The sequence below is a fragment of the Eumetopias jubatus genome, unplaced genomic scaffold, assembly GCF_037043125.1.
Source record: "Eumetopias jubatus isolate StellerSeaLion01/CBP00866 unplaced genomic scaffold, mEumJub1_p1.0 scaffold_8, whole genome shotgun sequence".
NCBI classification, from domain to species: Eukaryota; Metazoa; Chordata; class Mammalia; order Carnivora; family Otariidae; genus Eumetopias; species Eumetopias jubatus.
Genome location: NW_028274814.1, coordinates 70528048 through 70545298, shown reverse-complemented (window position 1 = coordinate 70545298; position 17251 = coordinate 70528048).

Sequence of the window (17251 nt, the reverse complement as noted above, 5' to 3'; positions counted from 1 at the left end):
TGAAAGCGATCAGAACCAAGGAGGGCTTCGAAGGAGTGGAGTGACATGGTGACAAGTTGAACTTTTGGAAGTTCCCTGGGTTGGGGTATTGACTAAGCGTTAGTTGGGAGGGACGTGGCGAACGAGTGGAAATGTTCTCAACCGTGATATGCTTCGGGCGCTTTGAGTGCTTGTTCAGACACTGCGGCCGGCCTCCTCCTCCAGAGCTTCTGGTTCTAGGCAGGTGGGCCTGAGCACTGGCCTTTCTACAAAGTTCCCAGGACATGTGGATGCTCTGGTGTGACAGGCACACTTGGAACCCTTCTGGCTTACAGGAAGGTGAGCTATGTGCCCAACTGCAGGTATTCGGTGGAACACGTGCAACAGCTCAGCCAAAGCCCAGGCAAATGGGACTCCGAGGTGAGGAAACTGGACGGGGACTTGAAATTAGTGACTGACTGCCTAAGCGGAAGCAGGGAACTGAACTCGGGCTTCTTTGCTTTGAAGCAAAATCATCTACACTTGCAGAATGGCCCTCCTATTTTCTTCTGGAAACCAACAGGACTTGAAATGCGGTCCCCGATGCGCACAGACAAGCATATTCTCCTTGGTTGTTCTTGGATGCATGCTCTTATGTACAGATCCCAGAGCTGCGGAGCCATTCCAGAGGAGGCTAAGGGTTCGGGGTTCTAATCCTGCCTCTGCCGCTTCTGAGACAGACCTTTCATTATTTTCTTCCTTCTTTGGAAGAAAGATACCCATCTGCCATGGTGTCAAAGGGATTTGAGTCCCCTGTTTTCCCTTTGAGCATAAACCCGAAAGTTTAGGGGCCCATAAATATGTCATTGGCTATGGGAGTCTTTCATATATACACGCTAGTGAATTTACGCCCAGAGCCACTGGCAGACCAAGCACTGACACTGGACGCCCAGTATCGAATGCTGTACAATGGGTCCTGACGTGAAATGCAGGAATACGGGCGCAAAGAAGCCATGGAAGACATGGCCTTTGATTCCTTTCTTTGTGTGGCCTGCTCTGAAGCCTCTGGCCCTTGTGCCTTTGTCGTCAGGGTGAAAACAACAACAACAACAAGTACAACACGTACAGCAAGCACGACACCACCACCACCACCAACAAAACGCAACAGCCGCTGCAAAAGGCTATAGGTGCTATCACCTCTCAGGGTAACGGGCCAGATGTCTTTTAGTCCGTACACGACTGTACTGAGCAGCATTGCCTGACACCACTTGCTGAGCCATCGAGGCGATCCTTTATTGTGAACTCAACGTACCTGCTTCGCGCCCAGGCCTGGTGAAGGTGGGGCCCATTCTGGTGCTGCCTATGCTGCCAGCATACAGGGTCGTGGAAACTGGACCTCCAGCAGCACCTGAGAAAAACGTAAAATGAACTTCTCATTTCAACCATACTTGGACTTTATCACCAAGGGGTGATTTAAATCTTCATGCAGTTCCCACCACAGAAAATGGAAGCCTGAGTCCAGCCACTTTCTCTCCACACTTCCCGAAGACTTTGTTCTCGTGGAACTTTCCCCCAAGATTTTCTTATCCTCCTTGCTATTTCCTGGTTGGGATTGTTGCTACTTCCTTTTGCACACTCCTGTTTTCTGCATCTCGAATTGCATCACACGAGGTCTTCCAATATTTGGCTCAGTGAGGTTGCTTTCATAGAAATGGAACGTTCCGCCCTCATCACACTGTCCCTCACGCACGCTAGTAACAAGAGTGAAATGTCAGGACGTACCTAATTGCACCCTTACGCTTAAAACAAGTACGGGACCAAAATACACCATTAGAGAACGGCACATTTTTTCGTGCCCTGTAGGGCTTTTTCTCTGTTTGTTTGTTTTGCATTTTTAAATTTGGCGCTCCATGCTATAGAGTTCTGGTAGAGATACTATATTCGCCGTAAGCGACACAGAAAAAAAGTGAAACTAGAAACCGTATGAGGGCCAGTCATTTTACCCTGATCAAAAACAAGGTAAATTCCAGGCCTTTAGGGTAGAGGCTGAAATCCCTGGGTAAAGCTCAGTAAATTCCTTGGGTGCCAGGTTTCCTCAAGAGCCATGCTCTCATATAAATTCTTTCCTAAAAACCCAAACTTCCAGAGAACTTTCACTCTTAGATCGATAGATAGACGACAGATAGTTAGAGAGATAGATTTTTTTTTTTTTTTTACCTAAGGAACCAGAAAATAATATACTAACCTGTACTGAAAGCTTCAGTCTCAAGACCACCAACTGTTGCTGAGAAGAAAAAGAGAAATGAGGGGCCACTGGGTGACTCGGTCCGGTGAGCCTCTGACTCCTGATTAAGGCTCTGGTCATGATCCCAGGCTTGTGGGTAGAAAGCCCGAGTTGGGCTCCGAGCTGCTTGTGGAGCCTACCTCAGCATCTCTCTCCCTTCTCCCTCTACCCCTCTACGCCCACCACCACAAAGAGGAAAAAAGAAAACGAAAGAACTGGGCTCAGAAACGTTACGTGATTTCTGCCAGATTGCTCCTAGTCTGTGACAAGGCTGGGACTGGAAGCCAAGTCACCCAGGACCTCGGAGTGTAACCCATATGGCATTCTACGAAATGTGCCTCTGTGTATCCTGAACTGCCTCTTGTAGTTTTCTTAGTATACACTCATCATCTTGATGGAATTGGTATATCTTCGACGAGAAAAACATCCAAGAGAATATCAAATAAGACATAATGTGTCTTTCTTGACGGCTTCACACAATGGATATGATAAATACGTTAAGGAGTGTGAGAGAAGTTGGAGGTGAGATTTCTCAATATTAGCGTCAAGCTTTGGTTGACAGGCATGGTCAACCCAGTGGCAAGCACACTCCACCAACAGACCAATACAGATTTCAACCTGTCTCACTGACGACACGGTTAAATTAAATACACTAAATTTGAATTAAATTAAATTAAATTGGACACGGTGAAATTAAAGTGTCTGGATGCAAGGATCACGCTGAAAGACCCTTTGGCCATGGCCCACAGAGAAGGAGACTCCCAAGACCAGAATGATGGAGCAGGATAGACCCCGCTCCTCCAAACGATTCTGGCACAGATTCCATTTCCCAGCATAGGTTTCGCCTTTGGGGAATTTCAGTCATTCTCATTGGAGCCCCTTCACATTGAACACAACCACATTTCATGAAAAGCAGCACGATCCTGTGGAACAGAAGCCACTCTCCTCTGAAACGTCCACATCTCAACAGACACTGATGCACATGGGGTTCTGGGGAACACAGTGGCTCACCATAGATCCTAGAGCGCACATTGCAAAGCTTTCCCGCACATGAATGAGAAAACACCTGTCTGGGATCTTCCTTGTGATTGGGTGTGGCTATCGGGGCAACAGGCTCACTTTCTTTTGGGAAGAGGATCTCAAGGACCCATGTTTAAACAGGGTCCAAAGACTTCTCTAAACTCCATCCCAGACGGCAGAATTGGACGACATCCCAGTTTAGCTACTTTACTGTAGCTTGCCCCCCACCCCTGACCCCCCACCCCCCACCCCCACAGGCCACGGGCCCCAAATCACCTAGAGAAGGCATAACTCTAAAAGGGTTGATCCAGTGATCACACTACGGGGAAGCTTTTACTAACAGGAATATAGAAGAATCCACTTTGCTTCACACTTCAATTAGGAAAACTGATGAACCATTCCGCTTCTCCTTAATTTTGCCATCCATAACCAGGGCCAGTACACTTGATTATTCTTTCTTTCACTTACCCAGGAATTTACCTGCCTACAGTCCTCCATATTGTCATTCCTGCGTCTCACCTTCTTTGTCACCAAGATTTGGCTGCTCCTAGGACGAGCTGCCTTTGCCCAGAGAGTCATGGCTCTGTGCACTACGAGGGAGCAATCCACTCCAAAAAGTGTCAAAGTGACCGAGTCCATTGATTCTTACCCCATGAGAAACTTACTTAAAATAATCTCATTCGCTGTATTACTTTTACCTGGGTGATTTTGCATCTCATAATGCCCTGAATGATGCAAATAAAATAAATCAGAGTTTCCCACTCCTACTAAGATTTTCTGATTCCTTGAAGGATCACGTCAGGTTCTATACCAAAAATCATCTTGCCATGTGCCCTGAGCCGATGCCATTAGACTCAATATACACGTCTCAGAGGGCAGCTCCCGGAGGATCCATACTATGTCCCCGAACAGGCAACCAGTTTGGTAGTACAGAGTTGGCCGACTGTGCCAAATCATCCTATTTCTGCTAAAAGTGACCCCTACGGTCGTTTCGAATCCAGGAAGTATTATGTGTCTGATTCCTGCAAAAATACCAAACGCCTCGGCTAAACTCTAACTTCATTGGCACAATGAATTGTTCTTTAAAAAACGGCTCGTGCTAAGACAGTGGATGTGACTGAGGACCCCCTGGGTCTTCCACTACGCTGCACTATCACAGGCACAGTGATTCTTTTCTCAAGTCCTGTAAGGTCGATCTATAGCCTTCCCACGCAACCGATGAGGAAACGTCGTTCGGAGCCTAGGGAGCCTTCAACTAGGGTCAGGCAGCTGGGAAGGAGAACAGGAGGGATTCCAATTCGTACCTTTCCACCTCTCATTCCCACTGCGCTCAGCTAGTTCTCTCTCATGGCCCGATGGAATTAGGTTCTTTCTGTGGTGGATGCTCTCTTAGAATAAGCTCCTTAGACCAAGAGAATTCCTACAGAACCTCTAGGTGTACCATTCTGAGGATTTAACTTTTTGAGCGAAGAAGAAATGCATTTTAACGCGTCAAATTGTTACGTCACAGAACCCGACTTTTTCATGACAACGGCCATGGCCTCTGAATGACATTCTCAACACACTCCCCCTTGCCTCTCATTGCTTGGGGCTCTGGTGGTGTCACCGGCCGCTGACCCAGTAGTCCCATCGAAAACCAACACTCACTCTGTACTCGGAGCTTTGCTGGGGCAGAACAGATTGTGCCGCACTCTGCTTTCAACGTACTTCCCCTACACTGGTTCATGCGATTGTTGCACGTCTTTGTTCATGGTCTAGCCTCAGCTCTCCTTTGCAGCCAAGACGGCACAGCATGACCCTATCCCAGTCGAGACCCAGTCTCAGAAGTCCAAGGGCGGCAATCTGGGAATGCCAAATACACCCCGCTCTGCTATCCGTCACGTCGGAGCTGACGTTAGAGCAACACTGCCATGAAGCCCACCACAAACAAGGACCGGGGGTCCTGAATACGGGCACTACCAACTGAAGAGTAACTAATTCCTCAGAAGCCACTGGCAACTCCCCGCAGGTCAGGAAGAAGATGCTTTCCACCTTGCATTTCCATACCTGGTCTGCCTCCCAACGTGGTGCCTGGGGCCGTCGAGGCTCCACTTGTCTTCTCACTGCCAGCTGATCTTGGGAAGCCCTCTGTACCTTCTGAGGTCCCTGACACAACAGTGGGGAAAGGGTTTTACTTCCACAGTGGCAGGATTCTGCATATCCGGCTTCCCGGATAGGACAGAATTGAGGTTGCTAAGTCCAAAGCATCTTTGTAGGACTCCTAGCATGTCTGCAGCTACATATCTAATATCCGTCTAATATCACCTACACTTCTGCCTTGCGGTCGACCTGTGTCATGTTCAGTGCCACTGCCTAGGTGCTAAAGGGTATATATATATCCTGACTTGTCTGATCTCCCTGTGCATGGCGCTCCTGGGCTACGTTCCATGGGCGTGCTGTCTTCTTTACCTCCTCTGGGTGCTGCAGTAGGGCTGCCGGGTCCTCCTGAAAAGATACAGCACACTGAAAGTCACCCTGCACTGACATCAAGTCATTTGATCCGATAGAAGCCCTCATGCGTCACGAGTGTTAGCATTCCCATTTAGCAGACTCGGCTCGCTGACATGCCCCGGGTCCCCCAGTTAGTGGGCAGCCCATCCAGGAGCCAAACCCAGGCAGTCTCACCCTGGACTCTCGACTCTAAAGGTGCATCTCAGAGCATCTGTGCCAAGAGAGCAATTCCCTACAATTTCCAGTCGGCCCCATTTGGAGGCTTTGGGAAAGGGCCATAACGGTAGAGAAATGACATTTTACACAGCAAACGCCAAGGGAACATATGCTTTTACCTAAAACAGACAAAACCCCTGTGTCAAGTCGCTACTCAGTTCTTAACCCAGCACGAACACACAGTTCTGGATGGCACTCATCGGTACACCAAACTGGCAGGAGCCGTGCTACAAGCCCCGGTCCCTATTCTGGCCCGACAGCCAATAGACGGAGCTGACTGACTTGTCATCCTTCCCCAACGATTCGGACCCACATGTGTGGAAATAGACACTAAGTAGTCTTTCCCATCACGCTTCAGTGAATTCACTGCTCTCATCGGAAGCACAACCAGTTGCTTGGTTTGGGCTGCTGTACACGTGACCTTTGAACATGCTAGGGTCGTGCGCTCAGGAAGTCCTGCCCAGAAACTATCTACCAGAAAAACTTTAAACCAGGAATTTGGTTAGGGGAATACATAGGTAGGAAAAGAAAATCGGGCCATGGGTCTGCTAATCAATACGTTCAGGGGAAGTCCCATTGTGGGTAATAAAGAGACAATATCTAAAGGTATGGGATGGACTTTTGGGATCCATCCTGAAAGCGATCAGAACCAAGGAGGGCTTCGAAGGAGTGGAGTGACATGGTGACAAGTTGAACTTTTGGAAGTTCCCTGGGTTGGGGTATTGACTAAGCGTTAGTTGGGAGGGACGTGGCGAACGAGTGGAAATGTTCTCAACCGTGATATGCTTCGGGCGCTTTGAGTGCTTGTTCAGACACTGCGGCCGGCCTCCTCCTCCAGAGCTTCTGGTTCTAGGCAGGTGGGCCTGAGCACTGGCCTTTCTACAAAGTTCCCAGGACATGTGGATGCTCTGGTGTGACAGGCACACTTGGAACCCTTCTGGCTTACAGGAAGGTGAGCTATGTGCCCAACTGCAGGTATTCGGTGGAACACGTGCAACAGCTCAGCCAAAGCCCAGGCAAATGGGACTCCGAGGTGAGGAAACTGGACGGGGACTTGAAATTAGTGACTGACTGCCTAAGCGGAAGCAGGGAACTGAACTCGGGCTTCTTTGCTTTGAAGCAAAATCATCTACACTTGCAGAATGGCCCTCCTATTTTCTTCTGGAAACCAACAGGACTTGAAATGCGGTCCCCGATGCGCACAGACAAGCATATTCTCCTTGGTTGTTCTTGGATGCATGCTCTTATGTACAGATCCCAGAGCTGCGGAGCCATTCCAGAGGAGGCTAAGGGTTCGGGGTTCTAATCCTGCCTCTGCCGCTTCTGAGACAGACCTTTCATTATTTTCTTCCTTCTTTGGAAGAAAGATACCCATCTGCCATGGTGTCAAAGGGATTTGAGTCCCCTGTTTTCCCTTTGAGCATAAACCCGAAAGTTTAGGGGCCCATAAATATGTCATTGGCTATGGGAGTCTTTCATATATACACGCTAGTGAATTTACGCCCAGAGCCACTGGCAGACCAAGCACTGACACTGGACGCCCAGTATCGAATGCTGTACAATGGGTCCTGACGTGAAATGCAGGAATACGGGCGCAAAGAAGCCATGGAAGACATGGCCTTTGATTCCTTTCTTTGTGTGGCCTGCTCTGAAGCCTCTGGCCCTTGTGCCTTTGTCGTCAGGGTGAAAACAACAACAACAACAAGTACAACACGTACAGCAAGCACGACACCACCACCACCACCAACAAAACGCAACAGCCGCTGCAAAAGGCTATAGGTGCTATCACCTCTCAGGGTAACGGGCCAGATGTCTTTTAGTCCGTACACGACTGTACTGAGCAGCATTGCCTGACACCACTTGCTGAGCCATCGAGGCAATCCTTTATTGTGAACTCAACGTACCTGCTTCGCGCCCAGGCCTGGTGAAGGTGGGGCCCATTCTGGTGCTGCCTATGCTGCCAGCATACAGGGTCGTGGAAACTGGACCTCCAGCAGCACCTGAGAAAAACGTAAAATGAACTTCTCATTTCAACCATACTTGGACTTTATCACCAAGGGGTGATTTAACTCTTCATGCAGTTCCCACCACAGAAAATGGAAGCCTGAGTCCAGCCACTTTCTCTCCACACTTCCCGAAGACTTTGTTCTCGTGGAACTTTCCCCCAAGATTTTCTTATCCTCCTTGCTATTTCCTGGTTGGGATTGTTGCTACTTCCTTTTGCACACTCCTGTTTTCTGCATCTCGAATTGCATCACACGAGGTCTTCCAATATTTGGCTCAGTGAGGTTGCTTTCATAGAAATGGAACGTTCCGCCCTCATCACACTGTCCCTCACGCACGCTAGTAACAAGAGTGAAATGTCAGGACGTACCTAATTGCACCCTTACGCTTAAAACAAGTACGGGACCAAAATACACCATTAGAGAACGGCACATTTTTTCGTGCCCTGTAGGGCTTTTTCTCTGTTTGTTTGTTTTGCATTTTTAAATTTGGCGCTCCATGCTATAGAGTTCTGGTAGAGATACTATATTCGCCGTAAGCGACACAGAAAAAAAGTGAAACTAGAAACCGTATGAGGGCCAGTCATTTTACCCTGATCAAAAACAAGGTAAATTCCAGGCCTTTAGGGTAGAGGCTGAAATCCGTGGGTAAAGCTCAGTAAATTCCTTGGGTGCCAGGTTTCCTCAAGAGCCATGCTCTCATATAAATTCTTTCCTAAAAACCCAAACTTCCAGAGAACTTTCACTCTTAGATCGATAGATAGACGACAGATAGTTAGAGAGATAGATTTTTTTTTTTTTTTACCTAAGGAACCAGAAAATAATATACTAACCTGTACTGAAAGCTTCAGTCTCAAGACCACCAACTGTTGCTGAGAAGAAAAAGAGAAATGAGGGGCCACTGGGTGACTCGGTCCGGTGAGCCTCTGACTCCTGATTAAGGCTCTGGTCATGATCCCAGGCTTGTGGGTAGAAAGCCCGAGTTGGGCTCCGAGCTGCTTGTGGAGCCTACCTCAGCATCTCTCTCCCTTCTCCCTCTACCCCTCTACGCCCACCACCACAAAGAGGAAAAAAGAAAACGAAAGAACTGGGCTCAGAAACGTTACGTGATTTCTGCCAGATTGCTCCTAGTCTGTGACAAGGCTGGGACTGGAAGCCAAGTCACCCAGGACCTCGGAGTGTAACCCATATGGCATTCTACGAAACGTGCCTCTGTGTATCCTGAACTGCCTCTTGTAGTTTTCTTAGTATACACTCATCATCTTGATGGAATTGGTATATCTTCGACGAGAAAAACATCCAAGAGAATATCAAATAAGACATAATGTGTCTTTCTTGACGGCTTCACACAATGGATATGATAAATACGTTAAGGAGTGTGAGAGAAGTTGGAGGTGAGATTTCTCAATATTAGCGTCAAGCTTTGGTTGACAGGCATGGTCAACCCAGTGGCAAGCACACTCCACCAACAGACCAATACAGATCTCAACTTGTCTCACTGACGACACGGTTAAATTAAATACACTAAATTTGAATTAAATTAAATTAAATTGGACACGGTGAAATTAAAGTGTCTGGATGCAAGGATCACGCTGAAAGACCCTTTGGCCATGGCCCACAGAGAAAGAGACTCCCAAGACCAGAATGATGGAGCAGGATAGACCCCGCTCCTCCAAACGATTCTGGCGCAGATTCCATTTCCCAGCATAGGTTTCGCCTTTGGGGAATTTCAGTCATTCTCATTGGAGCCCCTTCACATTGAACACAACCACATTTCATGAAAAGCAGCACGATCCTGTGGAACAGAAGCCACTCTCCTCTGAAACGTCCACATCTCAACAGACACTGATGCACATGGGGTTCTAGGGAACACAGTGGCTCACCATAGATCCTAGAGCGCACATTGCAAAGCTTTCCCGCACATGAATGAGAAAACACCTGTCTGGGCTCTTCCTTGTGATTGGGTGTGGCTATCGGGGCAACAGGCTCACTTTCTTTTGGGAAGAGGATCTCAAGGACCCATGTTTAAACCGGGTCCAAAGACTTCTCTAAACTCCATCCCAGACGGCAGAATTGGACGACATCCCAGTTTAGCTACTTTACTGTAGCTTGCCCCCCACCCCTGACCCCCCACCCCCCACCCCCACAGGCCACGGGCCCCAAATCACCTAGAGAAGGCATAACTCTAAAAGGGTTGATCCAGTGATCACACTACGGGGAAGCTTTTACTAACAGGAATATAGAAGAATCCACTTTGCTTCACACTTCAATTAGGAAAACTGATGAACCATTCCGCTTCTCCTTAATTTTGCCATCCATAACCAGGGCCAGTACACTTGATTATTCTTTCTTTCACTTACCCAGGAATTTACCTGCCTACAGTCCTCCATATTGTCATTCCTGCGTCTCACCTTCTTTGTCACCAAGATTTGGCTGCTCCTAGGACGAGCTGCCTTTGCCCAGAGAGTCATGGCTCTGTGCACTACGAGGGAGCAATCCACTCCAAAAAGTGTCAAAGTGACCGAGTCCATTGATTCTTACCCCATGAGAAACTTACTTAAAATAATCTCATTCGCTGTATTACTTTTACCTGGGTGATTTTGCATCTCATAATGCCCTGAATGATGCAAATAAAATAAATCAGAGTTTCCCACTCCTACTAAGATTTTCTGATTCCTTGAAGGATCACGTCAGGTTCTATACCAAAAATCATCTTGCCATGTGCCCTGAGCCGATGCCATTTGACTCAATATACACGTCTCAGAGGGCAGCTCCCGGAGGATCCATACTATGTCCCCGAACAGGCAACCAGTTTGGTAGTACAGAGTTGGCCGACTGTGCCAAATCATCCTATTTCTGCTAAAAGTGACACCTACGGTCGTTTCGAATCCAGGAAGTATTATGTGTCTGATTCCTGCAAAAATACCAAACGCCTCGGCTAAACTCTAACTTCATTGGCACAATGAATTGTTCTTTAAAACACGGCTCGTGCTAAGACAGTGGATGTGACTGAGGACCCCCTGGGTCTTCCACTACGCTGCACTATCACAGGCACAGTGATTCTTTTCTCAAGTCCTGTAAGGTCGATCTATAGCCTTCCCACGCAACCGATGAGGAAACGTCGTTCGGAGCCTAGGGAGCCTTCAACTAGGGTCAGGCAGCTGGGAAGGAGAACAGGAGGGATTCCAATTCGTACCTTTCCACCTCTCATTCCCACTGCGCTCAGCTAGTTCTCTCTCATGGCCCGATGGAATTAGGTTCTTTCTGTGGTGGATGCTCTCTTAGAATAAGCTCCTTAGACCAAGAGAATTCCTACAGAACCTCTAGGTGTACCATTCTGAGGATTTAACTTTTTGAGCGAAGAAGAAATGCATTTTAACGCGTCAAATTGTTACGTCACAGAACCCGACTTTTTCATGACAACGGCCATGGCCTCTGAATGACATTCTCAACACACTCCCCCTTGCCTCTCATTGCTTGGGGCTCTGGTGGTGTCACCGGCCGCTGACCCAGTAGTCCCATCGAAAACCAACACTCACTCTGTACTCGGAGCTTTGCTGGGGCAGAACAGATTGTGCCGCACTCTGCTTTCAACGTACTTCCCCTACACTGGTTCATGCGATTGTTGCACGTCTTTGTTCATGGTCTAGCCTCAGCTCTCCTTTGCAGCCAAGACGGCACAGCATGACCCTATCCCAGTCGAGACCCAGTCTCAGAAGTCCAAGGGCGGCAATCTGGGAATGCCAAATACACCCCGCTCTGCTATCCGTCACGTGGGAGCTGACGTTAGAGCAACACTGCCATGAAGCCCACCACAAACAAGGACCGGGGGTCCTGAATACGGGCACTACCAACTGAAGAGTAACTAATTCCTCAGAAGCCACTGGCAACTCCCCGCAGGTCAGGAAGAAGATGCTTTCCACCTTGCATTTCCATACCTGGTCTGCCTCCCAACGTGGTGCCTGGGGCCGTCGAGGCTCCACTTGTCTTCTCACTGCCAGCTGCTCTTGGGAAGCCCTCTGTACCTTCTGAGGTCCCTGACACAACAGTGGGGAAAGGGTTTTACTTCCACAGTGGCAGGATTCTGCATATCCGGCTTCCCGGATAGGACAGAATTGAGGTTGCTAAGTCCAAAGCATCTTTGTAGGACTCCTAGCATGTCTGCAGCTACATATCTAATATCCGTCTAATATCACCTACACTTCTGCCTTGCGGTCGACCTGTGTCATGTTCAGTGCCACTGCCTAGGTGCTAAAGGGTATATATATATCCTGACTTGTCTGATCTCCCTGTGCATGGCGCTCCTGGGCTACGTTCCATGGGCGTGCTGTCTTCTTTACCTCCTCTGGGTGCTGCAGTAGGGCTGCCGGGTCCTCCTGAAAAGATACAGCACACTGAAAGTCACCCTGCACTGACATCAAGTCATTTGATCCGATAGAAGCCCTCATGCGTCACGAGTGTTAGCATTCCCATTTAGCAGACTCGGCTCGCTGACATGCCCCGGGTCCCCCAGTTAGTGGGCAGCCCATCCAGGAGCCAAACCCAGGCAGTCTCACCCTGGACTCTCGACTCTAAAGGTGCATCTCAGAGCATCTGTGCCAAGAGAGCAATTCCCTACAATTTCCAGTCGGCCCCATTTGGAGGCTTTGGGAAAGGGCCATAACGGTAGAGAAATGACATTTTACACAGCAAACGCCAAGGGAACATATGCTTTTACCTAAAACAGACAAAACCCCTGTGTCAAGTCGCTACTCAGTTCTTAACCCAGCACGAACACACAGTTCTGGATGGCACTCATCGGTACACCAAACTGGCAGGAGCCGTGCTACAAGCCCCGGTCCCTATTCTGGCCCGACAGCCAATAGACGGAGCTGACTGACTTGTCATCCTTCCCCAACGATTCGGACCCACATGTGTGGAAATAGACACTAAGTAGTCTTTCCCATCACGCTTCAGTGAATTCACTGCTCTCATCGGAAGCACAACCAGTTGCTTGGTTTGGGCTGCTGTACACGTGACCTTTGAACATGCTAGGATCGTGCGCTCAGGAAGTCCTGCCCAGAAACAATCTACCAGAAAAACTTTAAACCAGGAATTTGGTTAGGGGAATACATAGGTAGGAAAAGAAAATCGGGCCATGGGTCTGCTAATCAATACGTCAGGAAAGTCCCATTGTGGGTACTAAAGAGACAATACCTAAAGGTACGAGATAGACTTTGGGATCCATCCTGAAAGCGATCAGAACCAAGGAGGGCTTCGAAGGAGTGGAGTGACATGGTAACAAGTTGAACTTTTGGAAGTTCCCTGGGTTGGGGTATTGACTAAGCGTTAGTTGGGAGGGACGTGGCGAACGAGTGGAAATGTTCTCAACCGTGATATGCTTCGGGCGCTTTGAGTGCTTGTTCAGACACTGCGGCCGGCCTCCTCCTCCAGAGCTTCTGGTTCTAGGCAGGTGGGCCTGAGCACTGGCCTTTCTACAAAGTTCCCAGGACATGTGGATGCTCTGGTGTGACAGGCACACTTGGAACCCTTCTGGCTTACAGGAAGGTGAGCTATGTGCCCAACTGCAGGTATCCGGTGGAACACGTGCAACAGCTCAGCCAAAGCCCAGGCAAATGGGACTCCGAGGTGAGGAAACTGGACGGGGACTTGAAATTAGTGACTGACTGCCTAAGCGGAAGCAGGGAACTGAACTCGGGCTTCTTTGCTTTGAAGCAAAATCATCTACACTTGCAGAATGGCCCTCCTATTTTCTTCTGGAAACCAACAGGACTTGAAATGCGGTCCCTGATGCGCACAGACAAGCATATTCTCCTTGGTTGTTCTTGGATGCATGCTCTTATGTACAGATCCCAGAGCTGCGGAGCCATTCCAGAGGAGGCTAAGGGTTCGGGGTTCTAATCCTGCCTCTGCCGCTTCTGAGACAGACCTTTCATTATTTTCTTCCTTCTTTGGAAGAAAGATACCCATCTGCCATGGTGTCAAAGGGATTTGAGTCCCCTGTTTTCCCTTTGAGCATAAACCCGAAAGTTTAGGGGCCCATAAATATGTCATTGGCTATGGGAGTCTTTCATATATACACGCTAGTGAATTTACGCCCAGAGCCACTGGCAGACCAAGCACTGACACTGGACGCCCAGTATCGAATGCTGTACAATGGGTCCTGACGTGAAATGCAGGAATACGGGCGCAAAGAAGCCATGGAAGACATGGCCTTTGATTCCTTTCTTTGTGTGGCCTGCTCTGAAGCCTCTGGCCCTTGTGCCTTTGTCGTCAGGGTGAAAACAACAACAACAACAAGTACAACACGTACAGCAAGCACGACACCACCACCACCACCAACAAAACGCAACAGCCGCTGCAAAAGGCTATAGGTGCTATCACCTCTCAGGGTAATGGGCCAGATGTCTTTTAGTCTGTACACGACTGTACTGAGCAGCATTGCCTGACACCACTTGCTGAGCCATCGAGGCGATCCTTTATTGTGAACTCAACGTACCTGCTTCGCGCCCAGGCCTGGTGAAGGTGGGGCCCATTCTGGTGCTGCCTATGCTGCCAGCATACAGGGTCGTGGAAACTGGACCTCCAGCAGCACCTGAGAAAAACGTAAAATGAACTTCTCATTTCAACCATACTTGGACTTTATCACCAAGGGGTGATTTAACTCTTCATGCAGTTCCCACCACAGAAAATGGAAGCCTGAGTCCAGCCACTTTCTCTCCACACTTCCCGAAGACTTTGTTCTCGTGGAACTTTCCCCCAAGATTTTCTTATCCTCCTTGCTATTTCCTGGTTGGGATTGTTGCTACTTCCTTTTGCACACTCCTGTTTTCTGCATCTCGAATTGCATCACACGAGGTCTTCCAATATTTGGCTCAGTGAGGTTGCTTTCATAGAAATGGAACGTTCCGCCCTCATCACACTGTCCCTCACGCACGCTAGTAACAAGAGTGAAATGTCAGGACGTACCTAATTGCACCCTTACGCTTAAAACAAGTATGGGACCAAAATACACCATTAGAGAACGGCACATTTTTTCGTGCCCTGTAGGGCTTTTTCTCTGTTTGTTTGTTTTGCATTTTTAAATTTGGCGCTCCATGCTATAGAGTTCTGGTAGAGATACTATATTCGCCGTAAGCGACACAGAAAAAAAGTGAAACTAGAAACCCTATGAGGGCCAGTCATTTTACCCTGATCAAAAACAAGGTAAATTCCAGGCCTTTAGGGTAGAGGCTGAAATCCGTGGGTAAAGCTCAGTAAATTCCTTGGGTGCCAGGTTTCCTCAAGAGCCATGCTCTCATATAAATTCTTTCCTAAAAACCCAAACTTCCAGAGAACTTTCACTCTTAGATCGATAGATAGACGACAGATAGTTAGAGAGATAGATTTTTTTTTTTTTTTACCTAAGGAACCAGAAAATAATATACTAACCTGTACTGAAAGCTTCAGTCTCAAGACCACCAACTGTTGCTGAGAAGAAAAAGAGAAATGAGGGGCCACTGGGTGACTCGGTCCGGTGAGCCTCTGACTCCTGATTAAGGCTCTGGTCATGATCCCAGGCTTGTGGGTAGAAAGCCCGAGTTGGGCTCCGAGCTGCTTGTGGAGCCTACCTCAGCATCTCTCTCCCTTCTCCCTCTACCCCTCTACGCCCACCACCACAAAGAGGAAAAAAGAAAACGAAAGAACTGGGCTCAGAAACGTTACGTGATTTCTGCAAGATTGCTCCTAGTCTGTGACAAGGCTGGGACTGGAAGCCAAGTCACCCAGGACCTCGGAGTGTAACCCATATGGCATTCTACGAAACGTGCCTCTGTGTATCCTGAACTGCCTCTTGTAGTTTTCTTAGTATACACTCATCATCTTGATGGAATTGGTATATCTTCGACGTGAAAAACATCCAAGAGAATATCAAATAAGACATAATGTGTCTTTCTTGACGGCTTCACACAATGGATATGATAAATACGTTAAGGAGTGTGAGAGAAGTTGGAGGTGAGATTTCTCAATATTAGCGTCAAGCTTTGGTTGACAGGCATGGTCAACCCAGTGGCAAGCACACTCCACCAACAGACCAATACAGATCTCAACTTGTCTCACTGATGACACGGTTAAATTAAATACACTAAATTTGAATTAAATTAAATTAAATTGGACACGGTGAAATTAAAGTGTCTGGATGCAAGGATCACGCTGAAAGACCCTTTGGCCATGGCCCACAGAGAAGGAGACTCCCAAGACCAGAATGATGGAGCAGGATAGACCCCGCTCCTCCAAAACATTCTGGCGCAGATTCCATTTCCCAGCATAGGTTTCGCCTTTGGGGAATTTCAGTCATTCTCATTGGAGCCCCTTCACATTGAACACAACCACATTTCATGAGAAGCAGCACGATCCTGTGGAACAGAAGCCACTCTCCTCTGAAACGTCCACATCTCAACAGACACTGATGCACATGGGGTTCTGGGGAACACAGTGGCTCACCATAGATCCTAGAGCGCACATTGCAAAGCTTTCCCGCACATGAATGAGAAAACACCTGTCTGGGCTCTTCCTTGTGATTGGGTGTGGCTATCGGGGCAACAGGCTCACTTTCTTTTGGGAAGAGGATCTCAAGGACCCATGTTTAAACCGGGTCCAAAGACTTCTCTAAACTCCATCCCAGACGGCAGAATTGGACGACATCCCAGTTTGGCTACTTTACTGTAGCTTGCCCCCCACCCCTGACCCCCGACCCCCCACCCCCACAGGCCACGGGCCCCAAATCACCTAGAGAAGGCATAACTCTAAAAGGGTTGATCCAGTGATCACACTACGGGGAAGCTTTTACTAACAGGAATATAGAAGAATCCACTTTGCTTCACACTTCAATTAGGAAAACTGATGAACCATTCCGCTTCTCCTTAATTTTGCCATCCATAACCAGGGCCAGTACACTTGATTATTCTTTCTTTCACTTACCCAGGAATTTACCTGCCTACAGTCCTCCATATTGTCATTCCTGCGTCTCACCTTCTTTGTCACCAAGATTTGGCTGCTCCTAGGACGAGCTGCCTTTGCCCAGAGAGTCATGGCTCTGTGCACTACGAGGGAGCAATCCACTCCAAAAAGTGTCAAAGTGACCGAGTCCATTGATTCTTACCCCATGAGAAACTTACTTAAAATAATCTCATTCGCTGTATTACTTTTACCTGGGTGATTTTGCATCTCATAATGCCCTGAATGATGCAAATAAAATAAATCAGAGTTTCCCACTCCTACTAAGATTTTCTGATTCCTTGAA